Consider the following 23,058-nt stretch of genomic DNA (forward strand, 5'->3'; position numbering starts at 1 on the left):
AGAACTTCTTTACAGTCGGTGTGGGGTAATGCGATTCGAACACCCATCAGCGAAGACATTCAGGAGTGGGGCACTCAATGGGTATATCGAATGCCCACTCCCCATTCTCGGGGAAGTCAGAAGCACAACCGCTGACTGACTTCTCATGTGGCAAAATTGAAATAGGAAATTGACGATTATAGAACAACATCGACTAGAATATCTGGAACAATTTTGTCAACGCAGTAGTTTGTTAGACAATTAGATAAAATCTAATCGCTTTAGCCATCATAAAACCATTGTTTCATTCTTAGATTCCACTGACGTACATGAATAACAGTGAATACAGATATATTTTCAAGGCATAATTGCATGTGTTTACAATGTGTGTGTAGTCTACAGATTTCCTATCGGCCTATCGCTGCATCTGTGAAGTGTAAAATTCCGACCGATATGTTTTTTGGTGCTTAGTTTTGAAAATAAATGACCCTCGCAAAGAATTCTCGGGACTGAGACTGCATTGTCTCCTGGTGCTGTCCGAGAGGTATTTGTTCGATCTGTGCTTTGGGATGCTCGTTATCTCGAGAGCTGGGATGATAATGAGGACCGCGGCAGATTACAATCTCGTCTCTCGAGGAGGGGTTGGAGGGGGAAGGGGAGGGGTGGTCTGTGGAGGAAGGAGAACTGTACAGCAAACAAGTCGCCGGCGACCTACCGACCTTACAAAAAGACGTCAGCTGATGAAAACAGATGGAATACACCACAAACTGGAAATGTGATCGATTTGTTTATAAACAAACCCAAAAATATAATTTCATTTCAGGCAATGAAATTAGCTTCGTGATATTTCCACATTTTTCAAATTAGTTGTAAATGTACACCTCTGGAGCTCATAACGAAACGAACCTGAGTAACAATTGGGCAACCTAAATAACAACTGGGTAACGATGCAGGATAATAAAAAAAAACTGCTTTTTCAATGGTACTGTATGTTAAATCAAGCCCTATATTGGTGTGACAGGAGAAATTCACTAATGAGTAGTTAATTATAAGTAGGGGGACTTTTTCCTACAGCTGGATTTAAGTTTTTTCTGGCTAAACGAATGTTTTGGACGTAAACTCTTATAACTCTGGCTAAATGCTTTAGGGATAAGTTATTAGCGAGTTCCAATGTTATGGTACGATATAAAACTATATTTTAAGACACATAATCTGCAAAAAAAAAGTCAAATTTCATATTTGGCTTTGAGATATAGAACTTACATTTGCATTACGATGTGGTTATGAGAGTGGACTTAAAAACCTTTGGAAAATAAAGTGCTTACAGCTCAAAAGCTTAACCTTTTTTTTTTATTCAGAATCATGATTAATTGGCGTTCCAACTGTTGGCCCTTAAATGGCGTTCTGGGACATTTTGTATACCAAAACCACAGCTAATTTTCTGCGCGGGGAAAAAAAATTTTACACCTCTCTTGCAAGCACGGGCGGAAAACTGAACAATAAAGAAATCCAAATGTAAAAGAGCGTTTGGCTTTGGCGGCAGCTTCAGGGAACATGGCTGTGTTGTTACTCCAGGTGCATTGGCGTAGCTGTGTTCATAAATTTGGGGGGGGGGGGGGGGAGGACAAATAATGATTTTGATGTTATGTAAACCCATTCCCCTCTTACTAAGACGGGGGGTCCGGGGGTCCTCCAACGGAAAATTTTGATTTTAAAAGTGCAAAATAGCGCTTTTTAAGCAGTTTTTGTATCCAACCATTGGATACATCGATGTTAAAATTATTATTGTTTCCTTGAGATAAAATTTGATGAGTGAAGAAATTACAAATAAAGTTGGGCAGAATAATATTATAAAGTAAAAATATCACGGTCTAGAAAGTTGGGGAGGACAGTCCCCTCCACACAAAAAGTTCAGGGGGACACGTCCCCCCTGCCCCCCCCCCCCCCCGGTTCCTACGCCCCTGTCCAGGTGGAGAGGACGCCTTAAGCCTTTCTGGGCACGAACGCCGTCCGACGTGGAATACACCCCCCTTCCCCGGCCCACTCTAACGTAATTATCTTGCGCGGGAAGTTCCCACTCTAATTCAGGGGTCGTGGGGGGGGGGGGGGTGAGTACTGGCGTCACGACGCGCCCCGATGACGTATTTCTCCCCCCCCCCCCCACACACACACACACACGCCACCACGGCCCACGCGCGGACACCCCCCACCCCACACCCCCCTCCACGGACCACGCGAGAGACAACACCATTGGTCCACCGCGAGGCACTGCGCCGACGGCCGAGAGGGTGGGCGTTCTCGGGACCACAGAACCTCCCTCCCCCCAACCCAAACCATCCCACAAACAATAACCAACTCTTATTTTATTATTACAACAACGCACCATCTGCGACAGGAAAAAAAAAAAAAGACCCCAAGTCTTAAACGAGCCTTTTTGATGTCAGCGTCGTACATTTTTTTTTAATACGTAGCTTAAGTTGGCGTCCATTATTTAACGTGAGGCGATTTCGGCGATTTTTCGACCCCCCTCCCCCTATTGGTTAGATGTGATACTTGGCTCGACCCCTGACAAACGTGAGATTTTTCAAAATGTCCATATAAATCCGTAGAAAAATTTTCCTGACTTTCCAAGACCAAAATTACAATTGTTCCTGTCAATTTTTTTTTTTTTTTTTAATAATTTGCTTATTTTGCAATTTTTCAAAGATATATGTCCAGCCTCAACCATCCTCGAGTTGTAATTCAAGCAGAACCGTTCATGCGCCATTTTTTGTGTAAAAATGTTCGTCTGTGCTTGATTGAGTTGGATTTATTTAAAAAATAATAATATTTTTTATTTAAGACTAGTCAAGACTAATATTTAAGACAGAACGCAGTCTAGAATCACAGTGAGAAAATCGAACAGATAAAATACTTAAATAGGAACTACCAAAATTCGTAAAAGAATATTCATTCTAATTCATGTGTGGTCGCGAGAGTGACTTTGTGGCGTTCGCATAACCGCGATGAATATTATTGTGGAGGATTTAACTATATTTTAGTGGAGAAACATGTTTTACTTAATTTACCCAGTTTTCTTGCAAACACCTCCCCCCTCCTTTTTTTTCCTTCATCATAAAGAGTGAAAAAAAAATATCTGAAAACTGTACTTCTGAGAACTACTTGGCCCCGAAAAAATGCCATTAAGTATTTTAACTGTCGCTAACCTAACAAATCATTCACACCAACTTGATGTATTTTTAATGTATCCAACCTAACCTTATCAACCAATAAAATATTTTAAACAGCACTAATAATGTAGCTAACATAACCTAACCGACTGTCATAAATGTCAACATACCGGTAAACAACTTGAAACATTTCAATGCCGTTTTAACAGAGTCTTCAAATAAAATTAGAGGAACTCAAAATTACCTTCTTCTGAATTTTATTTTTATTAATATTAGAACGGCGCACCTATTCTAGAAAATTACCGCGGAGAGTCTTTCAAGCCGCAAAAGCACGTCTTCGCTGGGCAACAATTGAGGCACAACACGTGACGCTCAGCATGTTTGACAACGAAGCTGCCAGATGCGTTCACCTGTATTGTGTTTGTAGGCAACTGCTCATAAAATCTGAAAAAATAAATTTTTAAACAGGTGAGCAGGGACGTCGGAACAGGGGGGGGGGGGGGGCAGCAGGGGCGAGTCGCCCCCGTGCTGTTATGAATAGGGGGGGGGGGGGGAGAGTATCATTTCGCCCCCCTCCTTTTCCCAGAATAAATGTTTTGTCCTAGTAGTATTTTTCCCAACCAGTAGTTACAAACGTTGCATTGGTGATCACATTGATTAGAAAATCAAATTTATGATTGTCAATATACTGTAAAATGATTGCAAATTCCTAGATGGTATTTTATTTAAGTTGTACTACATCTACTGTCAGAGTAGTATTTAATACATACTACGTCATCAAATTCTTGGAATGGTATATTTAATATTTTGTTTCGGAAACTCATTAAATCGCACAATTTTGCATCTAAAATTCCAAATTTTTCCGGGGGAGAGCCCCCGGACCACCCGCTCTAGGACTGAGGTAAGTATGCTACATATTTTCGCCCCCCCCCCCCCCCCTCACTCATGAAAACGTTCCGACGTCCCTAAAGGTAAGCTAGTATTTTAGTACTCGACAGTGACTTGAAACATCTAACTTAGGTAACGAACAAATACATGTGTTCTCGTGTTGCAAAAAAAAAAAAACTTATATTACGAAACTCGGACACCAAATTTAACGTAGAATTCTTCAAAATGATGCCGAGAGTGAAAAAAATATACGCAAATTGTGTTGTTTCAACTGAAATTTTAGGCGCAAAGTCACACTTAGTTCCTTCACCCGCCGCTAGGATTCGCAGCCGGAGCAGCTACGTCGACTATCGAATCATTCGATTTTGCTGTGGCAAAATTTTAAACGGCTCCGATAAAAGCGAAAATATACTAAAAACCGGCTTTGAACCTGATTTTAGACAAAGAATTTTTGACGTGACAACGTCTAATAAATCGATGAACACCGGCTGCACGCACGAAAAAGGATGACTCATTGTCCCGTTACGCATTGTCCCGTTACGCTCATTGTACGCTTGCGCCGCATCTATCTCTCTTCCACTCGATTGGAACAACCATCGATTTTTGCATTTTTCGAGGCACATTAAACTTGAAACACTCCCATTCGTTTCCTACTTTTCCTATCATCATCCTATCCTTAACAGAATAACACAGATTGTAAGAAGTTAAGTAGCAAATAATGTATACAAGTTATAGTTAAAATAATCTCTTCGTTAAAGTAATAAACATATTTGAATTAATGAGTGCAAATAAAAGTAAATTTATCAATTAAATTTTAGATTTCATTTCACTCCTTCTTTGAATCCCTACAAAATAGTGATAATTCAATACAAATTATTCAATTTTATTCAAGAAAATGTACGCAGTCATTTCTTCAATGTTTTGTTGTGGCGTTGTCATTCAAACTATCGTCTGTAAACCAACTTTACAGACAATCAACAATTGTTTTTAAAATAGTGTCCATCTTTTCCCATTTGCGTTCCTTTACTTCCGTCGCAATTATGATGTAGCGCGTGATTGTAAAATTGTGGTTTGGTGGAAAAGGGGGGGGGGGGGGGAACCCCCTTCTCCGATCCTTGTGTCCAGGGCAGGTAATCGAATGTGGGGGCCTTGCGTCTGACAGGTTGGTTACCTCGACTCGTGTGAGACGTCACGTTCTGCGCTGGCGTGGCACGGCCGGCCGCTGGTCGCCTCTCCTCTATCGGCCGTCACTGCGAACAGAACAACAAAACACACACACAGTGAGTCGTCAGTCAGCCCACTTCTTTTCCTGTTTCCTTTCCGTTCGCGCGCGACGAGAAACAACGCACACGCAAAAAAAAAAAAAAAAAAAAACTACCACGGTCTGCACACACACACACACACACACACACACACTGTTTTGACTGTGGACTGATAACACCATCTTCCTGACGGAACGACTTACCGCGGCGGCGCGATAACAAAGACTGACAAGTTGCCGGCACTGCCAGCTAGTGGCGCTACCGCAGCCAGTAGCGCGGGAAGTTCAAACACAGTCTTGATATAAGGAATGTCTCAAATTCCCAACATATTTACACAAATTTAAAAACATCACAAGTCCAATCATACTTAAGTCCAAACACACACACACATTTTTTTTTGATGCGAAACATCCCAGCTCTCGGCATGCAGGAGTAATTTCGTGAGTGGAACGGAAATGTGTAGCCACTGTGCTGCCATCTGTGGAAGATGGCGCGAACCAAAGTTCACAAAGCCAAAGGTAAACTTTATAGTATTATTTGTTTGATGAATTTCAATACGATGGGCGGTATTTTAATTAAATTACTTGTCCAAAGCATGGGAAGAGTATTTTTTAAAAAGTCTATTTTCCCTTTTACCGAAGCCGTTTTATTTTCTAGTATAAAATTTCAGTCTGCTAATCAAATGATTCAATAGTCCACTTAGTTGGTTCGGCAACGAATTATAGCGGCGGGAGCGTGAACTGCGTGAGATACGCGTCCAGAAATGTATAGTTGAAAAAAAACTTTTCGTATATATTTGTCTCGCTTGGCATTGTTTTAAAGAATTATACGTTACTGAGGTTAGATTCTACACATCTCTGACGGGATGTGTTTTTACGTCTGTTCCAAGACAGTTATATGTGTACGTATTTGCCAGCGAGTGTCCGGATCTCCTGTTCAAATACATTTTAATCATTAATAATGAAGCATTTAATCATAGATATTTTCTGGGACGACGTACTGGTGTCTAAAAATGTGTTGGTTTTGGTAATTTGTTAATTATGGTGGTAACAAGCAGTAAAAATGTCATCGCTCCCAATAGTGCGTGTTTATGTAATAAAAATGAATACAGGCAAATAATGTTTGTTGTGATAACATAATCTTAATTGATTTTGTTTATGTTATCAGTCTCTAAAAAGGTAGGAACGAAGTTAGTTTCTGATACGAAAGAAACATATTTAAAAAATAGAGCTCAGACAAAAATATTTATTTGTAATTTAACAAAATATTCTTTCGGAAACCAGTTGCCAAGAAATAGTTTGTAATACTACAAAAACCGTATTGTAAATTTGTAAAACTTATAGCTATGGTTATTTTTGCGATTTTGGAAACAATATTGGAAGTTCAGTGCCACGGTGCCTGCGATATTGTTGACTAGAGATGTTAGTTTTCCGGAAAAAAGTATTTCTGGGAAAAGTTTCGGTAATATAGTTGGAAAATTTTCTGCGAACCCGGAACTATTCAAGCAATACTTTCACAGAAACCAACAATTTTTCAACATTTATCACACAAACAGAGCTAATAAAAATACATTTGGTCTTTCTTTAAAATGTAACATGTAACATTTCATAGTTGGGTAGGGCCCATATGATTCTCTACCAACTGATAGAAACAAAAATAAAATTGTGTAAACAGAACAAACGAATCTGAAGAAAATATATTTTTTTAATAACGTATATAAATCTGTCTTACGTCATGCAAATCTATGTCGGTAAAGGAAAATAAAAGGTAAATTTTCCCGAAGAAAAATGTGATATTTTTCAAGAAATATTTCCCACCGGAAAATTTTCCCAATCACATCTCTATTGTTACCGATTGGGTTAGCGCGCCAATTACAAGACCGTTTTCTGCCACTTGTCTGCTCATTTTTCCCAGTGATCGGTGTCAATGGATTTTTTGTATTGTTATTTTAACCTCTGATGACCTACCCAGGGACGACTAAGTGGTATATTGTGTCTATTTTAACTTGTCTCTTGTATGGCAATTGCACAGCGGTCTACGCACCCTTCTACCGCTGTTGTTCTGTCGAAGGTGTTTGCAAACGACTACGCGTGGTTGTAAAGTAGATTACTTTGCACGTGACGGAAGGGAAAACGGGTACCACTTTAGATAAACATCAAACTTGAGACAGTTTACACGAAACTGACAACACATAGGTAATATAACACTCATGGTCACACACGTCGGGCTCTTAATAACAACACGTAACACTTCGCGTCAAAAAAATAAACGACCAACTGCAACGAAGATTAAAGCGAGCGAATCGAAAGAAAGTAGGGAAAAAAAACAGGCGAAAGGGAATTCCGGCATTAATAGGAGGGAAAATGGGCAAGACAATAAGACAATGAGTAGAGAAGGATGCTAAAGCTAAAAAAAAAAATAAAATAAATAAATAGCGAGGAACAAATTAAAACTGGGGTTGGAAGAGTGTGGAACAAAGGCTAACATCACAAAATTGCGTGCAGCGCAAAAAAAAAATGGAATAAGGAATAAAAGGAAAAAAAATAAAAGAATGGAAAACGGGCGTAATTTGTTTTATTTTTCGCACGGAAAAAAAAAGAAGGGTCCGGAGAAAATTAAAGAAAAACTTTCGCCGTTGTCTTTTGACTTAAAAATTTACCGTTTTCCTCCATTTACGTCTTCCCTTCGCCACGAGAACCAGAAACCAGAACTCTTCGGCGTTGATCCCCAAAAAAGGTTGCTTACTTCCCCGACTCTAAGTCTGTGCCCTTAGACTCGACGATTTCTGCTGTTGCGGTCCCCCGTTTTGCTCCGCACGTCCGCGAATATTAATTACTCGCAGATGGCTGTAATAGCCACCTCATTACTCTCCCGACTCGGGAGGGGCAAAAACTAACTCTCACTCGCTGGGGGGCAAAGCCCCTCCGCCTCGCGAACTGACAACTGCACGGATGCGCGGACCCTTCTTCCATCGCCGTCCCCAGGAGTTTCCAAACTGCCAGCCCCTGTACTTGACGTTTTCCATTCCACCCCTCTCGCCCACATACCCCCCACCACTCCAACCCCTCAACAAAAAAAAATAAAACCTTCCCCTTTCCATTTTATTTCCCTCGCTCGTCCCTCGCACTCCTACCGCGGGAAAGTGTCAGAGCAACGCCCCATTTTTTTTATATATATGCATATATAAAAATATAATTTCATCCCTTGCTCGTTGAAGGGCGAATTTTCCTTGCGAAAATAAGCTATTTCAACGCAACCCCTCCCCTCTACCCCAACGGGCCGGAGCAAATACGAAATAATGGAAGGAGGAAAAAATATTCTCTCACATGTGAGGGTTAAAAGCTACCGCACCAATGATGAAGATTTAAATTTTCAAATTAGTAAGGCAATGTTTACAAAAGGAAAAAAAAAAATTGTGTGCATGTACTTATACATCATCTAACGCGTGTGCATAAACATATTTCTTTTTTTTTTTGTTTTAAGTTATCATTTAGACTGCAGTCTTTGACTTGAAAATTACATAAAACATAAACGCCAGGTTTGTTCCAACGCTTTGTTTTCTTGGCCAATAAAACATAAGTTTTTTTTTTTTTAAAAAAGTTGCGATGATGTCTTGTTGTAACTATTCAAGTTTACAACGTGTAGGTATTCATAAAGTTTCATTCGGCCCACCAATACGCTTGACACGTCTTCAGATTTTCACGAACGCGAACATATACGGGTGCATGCCCGCCACACACTCCGGCTCGTTGCTGCAGCAGAAACGCGCATGCGCATTAGACTGCAAACACTCGAACTTCAGTGACGTCGTGCGCGAGCATTTCGTTGTATTTCCTTTGTATACTAAAAGTTCCCATTTAAAGCGCATTAAGAAGTATAATAAAAAAAAACACCCATACAAGTAAAGAAACGATTATTCCGCAGATTCATTTCACTCCACTCTCTTATAGCCCACATGATATTTTTTTTAGGGTGTTCATTGGCCGATAACGAGGTCGCATATTTTGACGGGGCGACACGTGATTGGGCGACCACGCCTCCTTGTTTGTAACCGTCGTTACACGGTGTGTTATAAAATTGAGAGACACGCGAAGAAAGAGACGGAGATGTTGGCACTACGATGAATTTAATGGACGCAACAACTGCTCAAAATTGCAACTTTCCCGAAAAACAGCTCATATCGCCACCACTATTACAAATATTATTGATTCACGTTAGACGGTAAACAAATAGATTTAAATTTACACATCTCGAGTTGAATAGTACGTGAAAAAAAAATTCCAGTTTTTTTAATGTTTGACGGTATACACACATGTATTTTTCAAAACAAATAATTCAGTTAAAACTGCCCTCCAAAGATATTCAAGTGATTATATCTGTGGTAGGAATTGCTCTGCCGAGTTAGCGCTCACCAGGAATGGGGCACCCTCCCCGTCTGCCCATCCCCCCCCCCCCCCCATGTAGTTACGTCCATGCGTCCTGCCCTTCAGCAAACACCCGGCAGGGCAGAGACTCGCGGGGAAACGGAGCCAAAGTCACGTGCCGGACTCGGGTCGACGGGCGGGTCGCGGTTGGCGAACGTGACCTCGGGGCGACATCGGCGCGTCACCGGGGGGGGGGGGGGGGGGGTGTGATAGTGTGGAGGTGGGCTTGGGAGAGAGGGGGGAGTGGGTGGTGGGAATGAGGGGGGAGGCGGTGGGAATGAGGGGGGAGGCGGTGGGAATGAGGGGGGAGGCGGTGGGAATGAGGGGGGGAGTGGGTGGGAATGAGGGGGGAGGCGGTGGGAATGAGGGGGGAGGCGGTGGGAATGAGGGGGAGGAGGTGGGAGGATATTGTTGGAAGGGGTGGGAGGATATTGTGGGAGGGGGTGGGGTTACGAAGAGGGGGTTTGGATGGGGGTTTGGGTGGAGAGGTGCAGGTAAGCGGGTAGGTGTGTGCGCGTGTGTAACCTAGGTGTCCCGGCTGTGTTTAATTTCTCCCCTCTCCCCCTCCAACCCACTGCCACGATGCGCGGACACGCGGTGTTTATATATTTAATTTTTTTTTTAAGTCGATACCTCGCTTGCATTTGTCCCTCTGCCACCGGGAACCACACATAACTTAGAAACCTCGAAAAAAAATCCACGTAACTTAGAACTGTCATAAGTTAGAACGATCATGACTTAGAAACACGTAACTTAGAAACACGCAACGCAGAATCGCACAACTTAGAAACGTCGTAACGTTAAAGCCATAACTTATAACCATCACAACTTAGAAACACACAAATTAGAATTGTCATAACTTAGAAACACGCAACGCAGAACCACATAACGTAGAAGTATCATAACATAGAAACACAACTTAGAACAGGCATAACTTAAAAGATTCTATCGTGTGTGTTTCTAAGTTATGTTTCTAAGTTGTGACAGTACCCCGCTCTGCCACCTACGAGTATTTTCAACTAATATATGTTGTTTTTTTGTTGTTGTATAACATCTTAGCTCTCGGTAAACAGCATTTTGCGGGAGTAATTTCGTGACTGCTACGGAAATCAACACGTGCACTTCGGTACGTGCGTTAGATGTTAAACTTACTTGGCACAATGAAAAAACTAACTTTAATTAATTCATAGAAATAAAATAATAATATGACTGAGTGACATTATAATTACGATTGTAAAGTGTAAAACCATTAAATCAAATTAGAAAAATAAATAAGTACTCTGTATTCGATATTAACATGAACACGTGTATATAATTATCTATTTTTTTTAAATAATCGAGCTAAATTTTAAATAGAAATTAAAGCCGATAAATATACCGAATATTTATAACAATTTATAATGCAAATGAATTATAAATACTGAAACACAAACTCACTTGCATAAATACTCTTGAAAAATTTTATAACCAAAATTACTATCGCTAATATTCACGATAAATAAATGTATTTAAAGATATCGACCAGTCTTCAATATAAATCACTTAAGTATAAGATTTAAAAAGCACATGTATTATTTTTATTCGTACGTAGCCTTTTCTTCATTCTTGTGAAAATTTTTGTTACATGGTGCGCGAGCAACGTAAAAAAAATTCACTTTCAACCAAAAAATAATAATTAATCAAGCACCTAAAGAACTGCGACTTCGAACATTTGTACTTTTACAAAACAAAATGGGTGCGTGTACTTAGGTACGCGCGTGAGAAGTTATACTTATTTGGCATCATTAAAAAATAGTTTTTAATTGCATGCAAAAAAAAGTGCGTGGAGTCCCTTCGCGCGGAAGAAGTGAAATTTCGTAATGTGGAAATGAAAATAGGAAGGGGTAGAAATTGATTTTTAGTGAAATTATATTGTATCAAATCAAACTAAAATAATAAATGAAATAAATTTGTAACGATTCATAGATTGATTTTCAGAGAGAGAGAGAGAGAGAGAGAGAGAGAGAGACATTGAATGTCTATAAAACTAACTTTTTTATGAGAGCAGATTTTCATGAAATAAATCATGAAATCATTCAACGATAAAAGCTGTTTATTTAATTAAGCGGACGGGTTCGCCCCAAGGAGAAAATTGACGCGGCGAGACCTCGTGGACATAGAGAAATGACACACACTCACTATTTATGTGTCTATGAAACATGCTTTTTTTTTTCCTGCAATTTAAATTGTAATATACAAAAAGGGTATTGAAAATTGAAACAAATATGGCGACGCTACAAACTGTCAGGATCTTTATTTTTTCTTACTCTCTACTTAGTTCCTTACAATAGCATTCACTCTCGCTCTCTCTCTCTCTCTTTTCCTATTCCCCCCCCCCCTCCCCAGGAGCGTTAAACGTTTAACGCAACCTTGTTGGAAGCCGCATTAGAAGTATAACTTCAAAAAAAACATCCGTTCCAATAACATTCCCCCCCCCCCCCCTCACTTTTCAAGGACTCGCGGGTGACCGACCAGGGCACGTGCTGGGTCGCGATGGAAACAAGGACAAGTGGGGCAGCCCAGGCCGGGCCGTGGATCGGATACGAGTTCCGACAACATCGGGAGTTCCTAACCGAGTTAAGAAGAAGTCGTCTTCAATTAGAAACTTCAGCCCGGGCCCGGAGCTCGATTACGACTGCCCTCCGGAAAGTAGCCCTTCGAGTGAGTGACCCGACCAAAGGCAGAGGGAGAAATGACCCCGCGATGTAGTAAAAAATAAAAAGAAAAAAAAATACACGTGTAAGACAACCCACTGTAGAATGAAATCCCTTTTTTTTCAACACAACCTACACGAATAGGTAGATTTCTTAAGTACCTACTTGTTGTGAAATTTTTTTTCTGGAAACCTCCATAAATTTCTGGAGGAGTTAAAAAAATTTAATGTACATCTTTTCGTATCCCATGCAGAGAAAATATTTTGAATTTTTTTTTTTTTTTAACTCAATGCATTCAGCATTCATATAATGTCTACTAAGGTAGTAGTGAATTTTTTTGGTCACCAAATACTTACTACTATTTATTCCTTGCACTAATAAGTGGGCTAGTAAAACTTTGCTTTGGACCTTGGCTTAGGATAATATTAACATGGTTTAAAATAAATTCGAACAAATTTTATATGTAGTCAGGAAGTTTAAACCTGTTTTTACTATAATAGTTCGTCTCATCAAAAAAAATGTTTCAGCCATTAGTTTAAGATAATTTTTAGGATTTTTACAATAAATTATAACGGATTTAATAGTATCCAAAGAAAAAATCATTCATTTTTTTTGTCTTTCAACCTTTGCTATTTCCACTCCTTGAAGTAATCGTTGGTCATATAAAAATTAATTTAGACAAATGTTTTAAACCAAATTAAAGAAGTTAAGATAAATAAGAACTAATTCAATAGTTTATGTACATGGTATGGAAATTTAATTTATATTTTTGTTTCAAAAGCTGTTTTTTTTTCAACCCTTTGCAGTAATGGATCGTCTTATCAAACATTGTTTCAGACCAAAGTTTTAAATATTTTTTATAAGATTTAAAATCGATTTTTACATATTCTATAGTTTACCTAAAAAGGGACTCATAATTTTTTTGTCCTTTAACCTTATTTTTTCCACCTTTTGCAACAATGGTTGATATGTGCCAAAAATTGTATCAGGCAAAAGTTTCGGGTTACCTTTTTTTAAAGGTTTAATAACAATATGAACGGATTTAATAGCGTGCCTACTAGGAAGTTATGAATTTTTTTGCCTTCAACCCATGTTTTTTTACCCTTTGCAGTAATGATTAGTCTTATAAAAATTATTTCAGACGAAAGTTGTAGATTATATTTTCAAGTTTCAAATAAAAACTAATTTAATAGTTTACATGGTACATAAATTATATTATTTATAATTTCCACCCTTTTTATCCAACCTTTCGCAGGAATGGTTAGTCTTATTAAAAATTGTTTTAGCCAAAATTCTGGATGAAAATTGTACCTAATATTTACAAATAATTTGAGTGCCAGAAACGTAATTCTTTGTTGAAACACCACGCCGTGTTAGCGTAGAAGTATCCGGATGTGTATATATATTTTTTACGGTTAGTTTCTCACTGACTGCAGCCTTTGAAATTCCCAACAGCACCCGCAGACTACGAGACAGCAAAATGTGATCAACGTACACCACTTACTTCGGAGCGAGAGGGGAGGGGGGGGGAAAGACTCTACTATACATTTTAATATTTAACGTCACGGCAAGTGACGATTTATTCCCCGCCCGTGACTCTGCGCCCAAAGATGTTCTCTACCGCCTCACTTTAAAATAAAATAAAAATTGGCGGGAGGGGAGAAGAAGCGAGACAGTAATATTTCATTACGGGGCGACGGTTTTCCCGCCTTGTATTGCGAGACGCTACGGGAGGCCTCTATTCCACGGTCCCCCACATTCTTACTTCAGCTCATTTCCCTGAGTTTCCCCTGTTCTTACTTGTACCATATGACATTTCTTCTCAGTTTCATCTGGTCTATCTGGCAGAATAACACATAGGTATTCTCAAATTAAAAATATTATCAAAACACATTTCGGCAAAGGAATGCGAATTAAAAAATTCTGTTTTCAAATCCTAGGTTGTTGAAAATTTAAAAAAAAATAAAAAATAAAAAAATAAAATAACTTTTTGACGTGACAACGTCTAATAAATCGATGAACGCCGGCTGCACGCACTAAAAAGTGTCCCACTACGGATGTGTCCTATTTGCTCATTGTACGCATGCGTGGCATCTCTATTCATGCTCATTGTAGGGCCTACGCATGCGTGGCATCTCTCTTCCACGCGATTGGAACGACCATCGATTTGACTTTTCAGTCATATTTTCGTCGTTTGAATTATTAATATTATGTAATTTAACGATTGTCCACCGATTTTCAGCACAATCGGTACAGTTATTTAAAAGTAATGTTGAATATTCAAATACGTTTTGAATCAACAATGGTGTTTTACATTTACAATAATAATGCAAATTACAACCGGGATATTTTGCACAATGTTTTAAAAAAATTATTGTAACACATTATAAATAAGTTTGGTGTATTTAGGATGCGTATTTGTTATAAAATCGAGTTATAAAAACGAAATAATATTATTCCCCTACCGTGAATATAATTTTTATAAATGTATATATAACATCTGAAACTATTAATTATCGAATATAGCCTCGTGGGTGAGCGATCAGCGACGCTATCTTTTAATTGTAAGGTTGTCGGTTCAAATCCCGGCAGGTGCGAAATTTTTATGTACTTGTAAAAATAAATACGACGCACGTAACATTTCAAAAGTAATAAATATATTTGAATAATGAATGCAAATAAAAGTAAATTTATTAATTAAATTGTACATTTCATTTCACTCCTTTGTATCCATACAAAATAATGATAATTCAATAAAAATTATTCAATTTTATTCATAAAAGTATGCAAAGGTAGATTTTATCATACAAAAGATAGAAAAATTAAAAAAAAAAATTCCTCAAAGAATATAATATTTTTAATGCCTAAATGGTTTTGGTTGCAAAAACCTATTACGGCTCAGTTTCAGGCCGAATATGATATTTCCTTTTCTTCTGGATCAATCATTTCATCAATGTTTTGTTATGACGTTGTCACGTTAAACTATCGTCCGTAAACAGACTTTACAGACAACCAAATTTTTTTTGTTTGCTATCTTTTTTGTTTTTGTTTTTAAAGAAGTTGATTATTTACAACACTAAAAGTAAATTAATGTGCGAGAAAAGACAAAAGTTTTAGAGAAGAATATGATTTTGTTTTTTAAATTATACATTGTTTTGTTTTCTAATGAAAAGATTATTATTTATAATACTAAATCTAAACATTTATTACCTATTACCTAATATTAAAGTAAAGGCTGATAAAATATGTAATTTCAAGGTTAAGATAGTGAAAGAACGTGTTTTTTTAAGGAATAAGAATTTTTTATAGCAAAAATGCTAAGAAATTATTTTCTTTATTTAATGTTATTTTGAAGAAAAAAATTGTAATCTGACTTATTTTAGATATTTATATTTGCGAATGCGAATGTCAAGAAATATGCGAATATCCGTTTAATCACTACTACATAGCTATCATGATTTAGAACATTTTACGGACATACGCCATTGCTGATTTTGATTGCATGTCAAAGACAACCCCACGAGAATCAACAAGAAAGATGAATACACAGACGTACAGAGAGTAAGCAAAAATCAGCTGGTGCCAAATGTTTAAACACACAGACAGCGCAGAGAACTCAGTGGAAGGAATAATTCGGAAAACAAATCACGGCACAGACGAACAGTGGGGTTGACAACGACGAGACAGTGGGAACAAGAACAGAAAATACAGACAAACAACAGAAGCTTCCCGCGGCAGTTACGAGTATTAGCATTTGAATTCAGAGCTGAACCACTTACTTATTGCTAGGGGCATGCATTTATCGCGAAAAGATACCGAGATTACTTATAAGTTAAAACACTGTGGCATCGTCTGTGTTTCGTGATAGGGTGAATTTATTTCAGGCGCATGTCGATTGTTACGACACCAATCCACAGTAATTCAGTGAGGAAGCAAACGCGACCTGAGTGGCTCGGTCAAACAAGGAAACGACTTCTCTCGCAGACGGGGTTCAATCAAAAAGAAGAAACCGCTGGTGCGGGTCTACCTTGTTTCAGTCTAATAGGCGTTCAGATTTATTCGCAAAAAATGCCTGCCCCTACTTATTGCCAATATTAATATGGAATATTAAGGCCGGTTTGCACAGTCGTGATGAAAGCAAAGTATTTCTCCGTTTGATTAACCTGCAGATTTTTTGCTAAAGGTTTTCTTACCTGGCTCTGCAAGCTGCCCTAAGATTCTGGATAATTTTTAATAGAAAAAAAATTCTACAACCACAGCAAAACGTATCATTGGCGTAAAATAATTTCATTAAAAACCACACTATTCCTACATGTAAAAAAAAAGTATGAGAAAAAAAGGATTAACCGCAATCATTTAATTAATCAAACAAAAAATAAAACGATATCTGCAATAAGAGCAATTTAAAAAACTAATAATTTGACCATTACACTCTGATATGCTTCCTAAAAAAATTAAAACACTTCCGTTAACAACTATCAACTAGCAGAATCACAATCAAGGACGGTATATCACAATGCTCATTTAAAGAATAAAAAAATAAAATAAAATAAAATAAAACTTCCAAATAGGCATTTTCGCATTTACAATTTACAATTACCGATTGCACTACTTTTGAAAACAGCACGCAGCCAGAGTTAAAGCGAGGAAAACTTCTGGTTGATGATGCACACGTTATTAATCAAAACATTAAATTTATCCATCTTTAAGAATTACACATTAAATACTTTTATGCTGAATCAATAAAACACTCACCAAGATAAGACCAAAGAGATTTTATCGACCCAAGCGTGGCAAACACAATATGTTTTTTTTTAATTTCTGTGAGAAATTTTAAATATTATGCTGGCCAATGATAAAGAGGCATACATTAATTACTATGGCTAATTACACTTTAAATAAAAAAATCCAAAGACAAAGCAATGTCGTAACTAAACTTTAAATTTAAGTTAATTTTTTGGAGCCTAGAATTAAGGTGGTGTCTGGCACACCATTTTTTCCCCCGTGTTTTCATCGTTACCATTAGTTAAGGTCTAGTTCTGTGAATTGTTTTTTAGGTGTTTTTGATTGGCTTTGTCACCCAGGGCGTGTCGAACAACCCGTGATCCAATGACACGTTCGCCCAATCATAGCATGAACTGGGAACGTCCATAGTGCCACGTTATTCCGGAAAAATTCCTATGAAGTTCAATAAAATATATTTTCCTCAACAATCCCTTCCCCCAACACACATTTATTTTGGCTCTGGTTTTTCGTGTTCCAGAACTACAACTTGCACATTACATTCATAGTGGCGTACGAATGAATGAACACGCGCATGCAATTTAAAAATAATAATAATAATAATAAAATACCACACTGTGCTATCACTAAAATGGAAAGCTTCGCAAAACACGAAATGTTTGAACACACAAAAAAAATCTCTTTTGAAATACAGAAAACAAAGCCAAATATGTTAACACACGTAGTTATAGCGTAAAATAACCTGATTCCCTCTGTTGAACCGAACATGTGTGTACAATAACATAACTGCGGTATAAAAAAACCATACATGAAAAAGTTCATTTTCGGATTAACTTTAATATTTCAATAGTAAAATAAAGGTCTGAGGTGGAGCGCGTGTAGCAAATCTGTAAAAAATAAAAAATAAAAATCATGGCATTCTGCGGATGATGGATTTAAACAGCTTTGGAATAAAGCTCATTCTGTGAACTCCCGCCAAAATATACTAAATTTTCGTGTTCAATTTTAACAGGACTAACAAGAGGAATTAGTTTGCCTGTATTTATCATATTTATTCTGCCTAAAGCAGTTATCTTGTTTTTAAAAATTCATTTTTTTTTTTCAAAAATATTAAAAAAACCGCACTATTATCGCGGAATGGTGTAGTCTACCATAAATCCGTGTAAATTAAAATATTCTCAGGCAAAAAAAAAAAACATTGTGATAAAATCAAGTAATGACCGATTCCGTTTGATTACAGTACTGCTGACTTTATTTCCATCAATTCTACTCCACTGTTAGCTGGTAACTTCTAGTTCCCTTCGGTTACTCAATAGTATCCTATGTCTTACTAAGGGACATTTCAGGAACTAGCATTCCGCTGACTGAAACGATTCGTTCATCTCTGGAACAATAATCTATTTTATTTAAACTGACGTCATATTCGTGTGCATAAGTACCGGAGTGCAAAGAAAAGACTTACTTATCGTTTTATTTATTACGCGAAGTGATGCTCAAATGTTTGGTGAACGTTTTCGTACTTTCATTCTATTATTTTAAAGAAACACTTCAGAGTGAAGTCTGTTGGAGTCACTCCGTACGAGCTAAACCATATACCGAAACGTACAAACTAAACAATAAATTGTCTCCTGTCTCACGAAACATATATACATATAAATAGTAGCCTATGTATATATATATTATATATAACAAACGGCTCTTGCACTCTGAGGTCGGCTCCGAAAAGATTTCTCACTGCCAGTTCCGGTGGCAGAACGTAGGAAGAAATCCATTAGCTGAGTGGCTTGTGTTTGTGTGCACTGTATTTTTTTTTTTGTAAATGGAACTGAAATAACGATGTAAAATTAAAGATATCTGTAAATTTGTGAATTTACATGAAAGCGACTGTATCTCTACCCAAAAAAAAAAAAATTGCAGTAATACTGGGTTCGGATTTTTACCCGAGCATTTATACATTGTGTTGTCTCAATACCTACATTGGTTAAATTTATTAGTAAACAGTTTTCTGAATAGCTTTCTAGTATTAACAAAACACAATAAAGTGCGATTGTTGAAAATTCGATTATCTTTTCCATGGTTTAATTTTTTTTTTGCTTTTATAAAACATTAATCTAAATTTAAAATACGCTGCTTCAGGCATTCCGCTAAATAAAAACACTCTGCTTTAAACAAGCCAAAAATGTAAACATCAAATGAAAGAATATTGCAATGGGCTGAAAACTTTATAAAAACCAGAATTGGGCGTTCGGTTCCTATCTCATCCTATTAACGGGCCCCGCCTGGTCTGTGGTGGGGAGGAGGGGGGGGGGGGGGTGCGTCTGTGTTGGCGAGGTGAGATGATAAGGGCGACGCTCTCTGGTGCTTCTGGCGCGGTATCGCCCCTAAGCGAACGGCGCAGTCTTCAAGTCGTGCTACGAAGTTTCAGCGGTAACTATGACGTTATGTGGCGAAGAAATGAAGATAAAAGGTGCGTGCTTTCACGACTCTCTCAAACGGGAGATTCGTGCCTTAAAAATAATTCTGAAAACACGCGTTTTAGCCGTTTCCTCTCTTCTGTGTAATACAGTTTAAAAACGAAATACGAAAAAACCAGGATTACTCACCCACAGTAGACGTATTCTTAAATGCGTTTCGTAAATAGGCACAGCTCGGATATCTTGAGCAATTTTTTTTAAATGGCGATGTTTATTCTGAAACTCTGCACACCGTGTGTGTGTCCGGGTAGGGCTGGAAACTTCAGGAATGTGTGATGCGTCTTTGACGTCACAGGGTGTTTGAGTTCACGTACGTGTAGAGACCGGAAAAATTCGCGGGTTCAATGACCTCCAGGATAGACTCCACTATCCTCTACAAACTCGGGCAAATGCCAATTGTCCATTGGCTGTTGACTTGTGAGTCGTCTCGAATGGGTAGCCTGTGATTCGACACTTCTATGAGGGAGGGTCTGTAATTGGCCCTCATAACTCCAGATTAACAAAGAACCAATGGCAGAAGCAGCACTAAGGTATAATTATTTCAATTGTAGCATTTCACGAAATGAATCCGCGAATTTTTCAGGTCTCTACCTATGTTCCCTTGTTGCTCTGCTCCGGGCACGCTGTCACCAGGCAACGCCACGGTGGAGGAAGCATTGAAAATGGATGATCCTGCAGAGGCTTAACGTTTCCTTCCGCGACACGGGAGGTGGACCGTCTTTACAACGGCCTGTCGCGAGCACGGGGAAGAAAGTGAACCATATCCGACCCAGGTCAAGGGCATCGAAACCTGGATACACATCTTCGATACACACCAACACGTGTGCTTGACTGTTGGTACAAAATACTCGGACAGTTAGTCACATCACATGTTCGTAGGTAATTAGGTTACATATTATCTACTTCTTTAAAGCCTCAGTTTCACTCGACGTGCATGATTATATAATTTTCTTGAAATTAATTAGCTTGGCTTCTGGGTTGTAGCCGCGTCCTTGGCGAATAATTCACCGACGTTTCGGTCGAAATTGCAGTCGCCATCATCAGGTAGCATTACCAGTTGGTACCAACTGCTCCCTGATGATGGCGACTGCAATGTCGACCGAAACGTCGGTGAATTATTCGCCAAGGACGCGGCTACAACCCAGAAGCCAAGCTACTTCAGACAATGGCCGTGAAAGCCTGCGAACATTATTTCTTGAAATTTCTATTATATAAGGTCCAGGACCAGGGGCGCAACAACTAAATTTCCAAAGGGGGGCAATATACCTATTTATAAAGAATCATCGATCCCCCCTATTGAAGCGGGGGGTCCGGGGGTCCTCCCCTGGGAAAATTTGTATTTCAAGGTGGAAAATGGTGCTATTTAAGCAGTTTTATTATCTAAAAATTGATTACACAGCACTTTCTTTGCCCCCGGTTGCCCCCACTTCAAGGTTTCAGAGGGGAGGCAAAATACCCATCCCCCCCCCCCTTGTTGCGCCCCTGTCCCGGACTGCCCGGGCGCACATACTGTGTGCTCAACATCAGTACAAGGAAAAAAATAAACTACAAGATTTAAAAACTGCTAATGAGTGATGACTGTCCACGAAAAGCATTTCAAAATACTCTGAAGCCGGACGAGTAGTCCTGTTTCTGTATCTCGTTTTCAAACTGTATTTTTAGAAGTGTGAAAATAGGTATTTAAAAAAAAAGCGTGTTTTCAGAATAGTTATTAGGCATACACATCCGGTACAGATTCTTGAAAGCACTCAAGGGATGTGCATTACGCATGTAAATTCATAACGTTACGATGAAAATACGGCTGAATTTTTTTTTTCACACGGAGCACCTAAAAATAATTCGTTGGATTTTAAATGCGCCACGACTTCTAAAGGTTTGAGAACCACTGCACAGAGCAGCGGTTCCAATTTTTTTTTTTTTTCGGCCAAGGGAACCAACCCTATGATCGACTTTTTCTTTTGGAGGAACCACAACTCCTTCAAAGAAAGTTATTTGACAATAATTGTGCCTGCTTTATGTGACATTCGTCCTGGCTCATGGAACTTTTTTTTTTTGGGAACCGCTGGCCTAGAGTGATGACTAGAATGGGTGGTAGAGAGAGAAGATAGAGGGGAGGTGGGGAGGGCAGGGCACGCACCACAACGCCGAACGTACAATTACGCCGAAAACCATAACGCCGAATGCCAAATTGACTACAACGCCAACAGCTAGAAAACTGCTGAGTACCACAACGCCGAATTACCACAACGCCGAAATACATTAACGCCGAAAAATGTCATTTTAGGACTGCCACAAAGGTTAGGTTAGGTTAGGTTAGGTTAGGTTAGGTTAGGTAAGGTTAGGTAAGGTTAGGTAAGGTTAGGTAAGGTTAGGTTAGGTTAGGTTAGGTTATGTTAGGTTATGTTAGGTTAGGCTAGGCTAGGCTAGCCTAGGTTAGGTTAGGTTGTGGTACATTTTTCGGCGTTACTGTATTTCATCGTTGTGGTACACAGCAGTTTTCTAGCTGTCGGCGTTGCGGTCAATTTGGCATTCGGCGTTATGGTATTCGGCGTTATGGTATTCGGCGTTATTGTACGTTCGGCGTTGTTTTATTTCGGCGTTATGGTAACGAACCGGGAGGGCCCGTCACCAGCTAGGCTGACGAGTTCCTGGAAGTGAGTACCTTCACGTGCCAGTCGACCCTGCACGTGACGTGATAACACGAAGGCGGGTTCACGTCTCCCGATCAAAGTTCGACGGAACTCGGCACGATCACGCCTGCAGCGTGTCGAGAATGCTTGATCGCGCGAACTGTCGTTCAGTCCGCGTGCACAGGGTTGAGTCGGGAGTTCGATCCAAAAACTTCGTCTGCAGGTTCGTCGCGAGGGGGAAAAAAAAAAAAAATGTGCGTGCACTTATGTACGCGCGTTAGAAGTTATAATTGAGAGACTGGAAAAATTCGCGAGTTCAATGACCTTCAGGATAGACTCCACGATCCTCTGCCTACTTAGGCAAACGGCGCCTATTAGTTGGGTGCTGAATTTTGAGGTGCCTCAAGTGGGCAACTTGTGATTGGATACTTCTTTGACTGACGGTATCTAATTGGCCAAGAGTCCTACATATTAATAGTGAACCAATAGCAGAAGCAGCACAATGGTATGGTTATTTGAAATAACATATCACGAAATGAATTCGCGAATTTTTCCGGTCTCTAGTTATAATTACTTAGCATAATAAAAATTACTTCAAATTTGCTTGCAAATAATTAATTAATAGAAATAAAATAATAAAACGACTGGAGTGATATTGTAAATAAGGTTGTAAAGTATAAATAAATCAAACTATACCATTTAAATAAATACTCAGCATTCAATATTAATATAAACAATTTTATGAAAATAATTATTTTAATTTAGTAAAATAAACAAGAGGTATTATAATTTTTT

The 23,058-nt window shown here is 38.7% G+C and overlaps 1 protein-coding gene across 1 annotated transcript in view; it reads right to left on the reverse strand.

Annotated features, from left to right (window-relative positions):
- LOC134540161 (protein-tyrosine sulfotransferase-like) overlaps window positions 1–5,294 on the reverse strand; it is a 32,730-nt gene extending 27,436 nt beyond the window's left edge. The window contains exon 1 of the mRNA XM_063382706.1: window positions 5,209–5,294. The gene's annotated coding sequence lies outside the window, so the exon portion shown is untranslated. The remainder of the gene's footprint in view (window positions 1–5,208) is intronic.
- Window positions 5,295–23,058: the final 17,764 nt, after the last annotated feature.

The sequence above is a fragment of the Bacillus rossius genome, chromosome 16 (assembly GCF_032445375.1).
Source record: "Bacillus rossius redtenbacheri isolate Brsri chromosome 16, Brsri_v3, whole genome shotgun sequence".
NCBI lineage: Eukaryota > Metazoa > Arthropoda > Insecta > Phasmatodea > Bacillidae > Bacillus > Bacillus rossius.